General features: G+C 33.5%; 1 non-coding gene across 1 annotated transcript; it reads left to right on the top strand.

Annotated features, from left to right (window-relative positions):
- Positions 1 to 3,077: 3,077 nt before the first annotated feature.
- On the top strand, positions 3,078 to 3,239 carry LOC119467596. The gene has a single exon (XR_005196136.1). It is a non-coding gene; the product is annotated as a U1 spliceosomal RNA (small nuclear RNA).
- The last annotated feature ends 3,012 nt before the right edge of the window (positions 3,240 to 6,251 follow it).

Here is a 6,251-nt window from a genome sequence, read left to right as displayed (position 1 = left end):
CAAATCCAATGTCCATTTTTTTGCTTTAGTTTCCTGTGCTGGTGATGGGGTATTACTCAAGAAATCTTTGCCCAGTCCAAAGTCCTGAGGAGGTTCACCAATGTTTTATTTTAGCAGTTTAATAGTTTGAAGTCTCAGATTTGTCTTCAATCTTTTTTGATTTGATTTTTATATGGTGAGAGATAAAGGTCTAGTTTTATTCTTCTGCATATGGATCAAAACACAGTTATTCTTAATTTGAATGTGGTTACATAGTGGTTATTTTGCTATTAGGATTATATTTTATATATTTGTCACATATCCATTTGTGTCTATCAACATGAAATAAAATATAATATGAAATAAAATATAATCAAATTTTATGGCAAAATTACATTATTATGATAACTTCAGTTGGCAGTGTAATAAAAATTTATTAAACACATTGTATTTTAGTTTTGGTGGCTTTTATGAGGAACTTATAATGTATGGTGATTGAAGTGATTTGAAGTATTGCTATTTAAGCACAGTATCATATTTTCATGATTATTATTTGGCTATAGAAATATGAATGTCCTCTGAATAAAACAGGTGACAGAATATTTGAAGCTCTGGAGTATTATTTCTTGTTTATCTGTGAAGGGCCATCATATAGTTAGGAAGAATATGATAGTATCTACTCTAAATATTACTATTCAAAATTTCATAAAGATAAATATAAACAGGACAGACACATGTATTCACTGTTTACACAGGCATTAAACTACGATATATCCAAAATATATGTATTAAACTACCATTCATTTTGTATAAAATGTGATCACCTACCTAGAAAATCCAAGAAAATAAAGTTAAAACAATGATTAAAACTAATAAGGAATTTGTATACAAATTTAATGCACAGTAACTTTTCTATATAGGGTAATAATCAATTAGAACATATAATGGAACAATGTCCCAATCAGAATAGCAGCAGAAACCAAAAATCAGTGAGAATTAAACTTAACAAAAGATCTAAAAGACCATTATGAAAACAATGCAACACTCTTTGAAGGATATATAAATCAACCTAAATAAATGCAGAGGCATAGCATATTCCTGAAGAAGAATATTTAACATTGTGAAGATGTTTTCCCCCAAATCTATAAATTTCATACAATCTCATATAAAATCTTAAAAGAACACTTTATGGAACTTGACATGTTTAAAGTTCAATTGAAGAGAAAAATGTAATGATAGCCAAGACTATTTTGAGAATATCAAAAAGTGGCATTTGCACAATTTCATTAAAAAATACAATGTAAAGGTGTATAGCAGCTAAACTTACCCTACTTACGTAGGAATTCAGGAAGAGGCAGCTTAATTGCACAGAAAAAGAGTGTAGATCAGGTCCAGCTACCTAGGACAATTTAATATGTGACAAAGGCAATGTCATATGTTACCCTGTGGTGAAAATAATGAGGAACAAATAGGCTATTAAATAAATAGTTGTGTGATAGTTTCTTGATGACTTGGAAAAGAAAATAGTTTTTCCCTACCTTGCACCCTCACAAAATTATTTTGAAATAGACCAAACAATTATATATAAATTACAGAAATATAAAATTATGTTTAGAAAATAGAATATTTATTTATAATTTAGGGCTTTGAAAGATTTTTTTTAAGAAATCGCTAAATTCAGAATTCATAAAGGAGACAGTTGTCATATCTACCTATATAAAAATTTAAAACTTTCAAATGACAAAATTACAATAAATGAAGAAAAGTGACGGACTGGGAAAAAATATGTTACACATGTAACTCTCAAAAGATTACTTACCATAATTTATAGAGACCATAACTTACAAAACAAAAAATTATTCAATGAACTAAATAACTACAAATAGCTTAAAAACATTTTAGAAGATGCTCAACCTCATTAGCAAGCAGGAAAATGTAAATAAAAAGAAAATGATAATATTTTTCTCATCATTGTGGGAAAAAATAACAAACCTTAATTTCTTACAGTAGGTAATGATGATGTAAAACAAATGCTGATTAACTCTGTAGTTGCATGTACAAGTTCTGTATTAGTCCGTTTACACACTGCTATAAAGAGTTTTTCTGAGACTGGGTCATTTATAAAGGAAAGAGGTTTAATTGACTCACAGTTCTGCATGGCTGGGGAGGCCTCAGAAAACTTACAGTCATAGCAGAAGAGGAAGCAGGCACATCTTACATGGTGGCAAGTGAGAGAGAGTGAGCAAGCAGGGAAAACTGCTTTATAAACTGCCTCAGATCTCATGAGAACTCACTATCACGAGAGCAGCATCGGAAATCTGCCCCCATAATTCAATTACCGCCCTCTCTTGATACATGGAAATTACAGGTGAAGCAGGCATGTCTTACATGGCAACAGGCAAGAGAAAGAAAGAGAGAGAGGGTAAACTGACACTTATAAAACCATCAGATCTCATGAGAACTCACTATCATGAGAACAGCATGGGAGAAACAGCCCCTGTGAGCCAATCACCTCCTACCAGGTCCTTCCCCAGGCAGGTGGGGATTACAACCTGTATTAAACTTCGAGATGAGATTTGGGTGGGACATAGCCAAATCATATTTGCAGGGAAAAATTTCAGGATCTAACAAAAATGTAATGTGCAGTCTTTCTAGTGCCAGTGATACTACCTCTAGATATCTTTTCTAGAGAAATAAGCCCTACTTCCCTAATGATGCAAATACAAGGATTAGACAGTTAACAAAACTACACTCAACCTACACATCCATTGGTAGTAAACTAGTTGAACCCCAGTGTATTTATACTGTAGAATAATGACATAGATTATAAACATACCAGTCATGTGTATGCCAACATGGAAAGCTCTCCAACACTTATTGCAAAATGAAAAAAGCAAATTACTGACATTAATTATAGACATGTCATTTGGTAAAATATGTGTTTAAAAACAAAATCATATGTATGTATGTGCAGACATGTGCACACACATATATAAATATATTCATGTATATATATATATATATACATATATATATATATATATATATATATATATGTATGTATGTATGTTACATATTGCATGGGAGGTGATCTGCAGATACTTACCTGGCAGGTGAGATACTGTGATGATGAAGGTGGTTTACCCAGAGTGGGGCTTATCCATTGCACTCTGAATGTTCTGACCCCTGTTACTTCCTTAATGTGGACAACCCTATGGCATAATTTGTGGTAGTGAGGAACTTTGTTTACACTCTCCTTCAAAAGGAAATAAAAAAGTAAAAACAAACAAGAAAAAAAAAAAGAAAGGAAAGGAAAGAAGAAAAGACCAAAGCAAAGTTACCTGAAATAAATTAAAACCCACTTACTCTTAACCCTGATTACCTCTGAAGAGGGGAGTGCGATTCACCTAAAGTGAAATTGGACTATTCATTCTTACAATATAATGTTTCTGAGCTTGAATTTTTTTAGTAAAATGTTTTTATATAATTAAAATTAAACCAATACAGATGTAAAGAAAGAAAAACTAGAAATGTGGGTAAATGAATATGACATTTTATTATTTGGAAAGAAATCTTGGTATTGAATCAAATATAGTGTAACTCAATTTGTAATACTGCGTACACTTATCTACTTGAATTGCATTTGAAGCAAAAGCAGAAAGGAGTCATATTTATTGAGGCTTTAAATAAGAGTATTCAATAAGTTGTTGGTAGTGATAGATTTATGGGTCCGGAAAACTCTTGCACTGGGGTTTAGAGATGTGTTGACATAGTGTACATGCTTGTGGGAAGTGAGAGGAAGACTGCCTTTCCAGTGCACAGACTTACTGGGTTCTGGCTGTATTGACTGTCATTCCTACCTCAATAAGAATTCCAATAGACATCTGTGGGAGTCATGGCTGAGTTGAATATCAAGCTATATTTTAAGTTATGAGCAAGATTCATTGCTTTTAATTAGTTGCTTAAGGTAGGTATGTGATAAAATATTCTTTATAAAAACCCCATGGGTAAGTAAGCTAGAAATACCCAATCTTTTGAGAGCCGATGAAAGGATATTCCCTGTGGAAAAATACATGGATGTATTAAATGTATATACAATGTCTTTTATGTAAATTTCCCATTTACCTTCATGCAAAAAAGGAATAATATATTTGTTGCACAGGGTTGATCCTACCTATCCCACCCCCCTGCAACACGCAAACACACACATTTCCTTGGATCTTTTTAATTACAGTACCCTGCTTGATACAGTCTCCAGTTTTCTATCTGACATTCCTGAAAATATCCAAAGTACAAGACAGGAACTTTTGCAACATAGTTATGTTTTGTTAATAAATATAAATTTGTATAAAACAATAGATATTTGTTGGCATTTTAATAGTAGTGAATATGTACTCACAGTGCCAAGCACTCTTCTAAGAGGAAACTGAAGAAAAGAGAAGTTAAGGAACTTGCCCATGGTCCCATAACTGGTAAGGAGCAGAATCGGGGTTCAAATCCAGCAGCCTAGCCCCTGAGCTTACGCTTTTCCACACTGTTGATACGTGGAAACTCCGTGTCCCAATTCCTTTACGTGCCCATATCCTGGCTCTAAGGTGACAAAAGTTCTTTTTGTCATGGTTGAGCTTCCTGGTTGTTCTTGAAGATTCTTTCATTTCTTAAAGTCTCTCTGAAATTATTGTCCCAGCACCTCAAGAACCTGATGTCCTTTCTTATAGCTGGGGCTCACTATTGCCTCAATCAGAATACTTTGCTGGAAGTTAAGGAAACCAGTTCATTTTTGCTTGCACTCACCATCTTTTGTTTGTTGTTTCAGACACCTTATTTATTTGTCCTTTCTCCCTGTTTATTGTTTCAGAGACCTTATTTATTTGTCCTTTCTCTCCTCCAGAAAGCCACTTTCAGATGCCTCAAGTGGCCTTTTCTCTAGACAGTTAACAGTCTCTTTTTCTTGTGACACCATACATAACATATGGCATTGAGCTTTCTGGTTGTTGCTCAGTTATTAAAACTTAGGGTGATATTATGTATTGCAGCCCAATCCAGACTAGAAAAATAACAAGTTGTGTCTCTCCTTCAATCTCATCATCTTTATTTCACTCACAGCTCTTCTCCGGCTTTTACGAACTGTGGCATTGCCTTTTAAAACTGCTCCCCAAAAGTCTAAACTTCCCACATACCAGGATCACATTTTATATATTTTTCCTATCCTTTAATAATTTCTTTAGATGAGTGGCTGGCTAAATCAAAAAAAAAAAAAAAAAAAAAAAAAAGCCCATTACACACTTCAATCAAGTTCAAGTGACTAAGGCTTCTACCCAAGAACTGACTCATTGCCTGTGATTTTTGCTCAACTGTTTAAATTAGACAGGGGCATTGCTTTGGGCTAGAAATATTTTTAGTCATCTAAGTATACTTAGATCCTACTGTAAGTATATGTTCAGACACTATATCAACTCCTTTATAGTTGATAAAGGTTGAGAACACCAAAAGGATTTAAATACTTAGGCTGATGAATGAGGGAATTGGTGAGAAAAAAGGCCATATAATTCAAAGTATTTGATTGCTAGTTAGTAAGGCCATTGAATGAGGAATAAAAACCACTAATTACCAGTTTTCCATTATTACTCCATGTTGATATGCTCTTGTTAGATATTTGATATGCTAGATCTACATGAAGTTTAGGGTTTTTTTTGAGAGAATGTGTCTAGATTTGAATCTTGAAAATTAAAGCTATAAAACATTACATTGGTGATTTGTTAAAGAGAATGTTCCTTCTCTTAGACTGTTGAGTTTTTAAAAATGATTTTATACTGTTTTCCCTTAGGACTTAAGTAGTGTATACTAACATTCTAATCAAGTGAGTGATCTAGAGTCTAAGGCAGTTTTTTCGCTAACACTGTTGCTCACCAGCCACCCAGGCTTCCCATTATTCCCCATTCTGCATTTTCCATCTCATACAGGAACACAGGAAGGAAGGAAGGGAGGGAGGGAGGTAAACAAGGGATAATAATTCCCTTAATTCCCAAACTTTATATTGAGGACTTACTGTGCACTAACTAATGTGAAGTGCTTTCTTTATATATACTTATCCACCTTCATCCAGTTTAATGCAAGATTAAAAGCCAGCATTTTCAAACTGTAAGAAACCTAAATAATTATATATTCTTTTTTATTTTATAGCTGGGAAGACTATGATTAGGAAGGTTAAGAAACTTGGAGGATCACACAGTTTATTGGTGACAATCTCAGGGAAAAGCGACAAATCTCTC

Source organism: Cebus imitator, unplaced genomic scaffold (assembly GCF_001604975.1).
Source record: "Cebus imitator isolate Cc_AM_T3 unplaced genomic scaffold, Cebus_imitator-1.0 Scaffold307, whole genome shotgun sequence".
Taxonomy (NCBI): Eukaryota; Metazoa; Chordata; class Mammalia; order Primates; family Cebidae; genus Cebus; species Cebus imitator.
The sequence above is the reverse complement of the archived record's forward strand: the minus strand, read 5'-3'. Positions and strand labels throughout refer to the sequence as shown.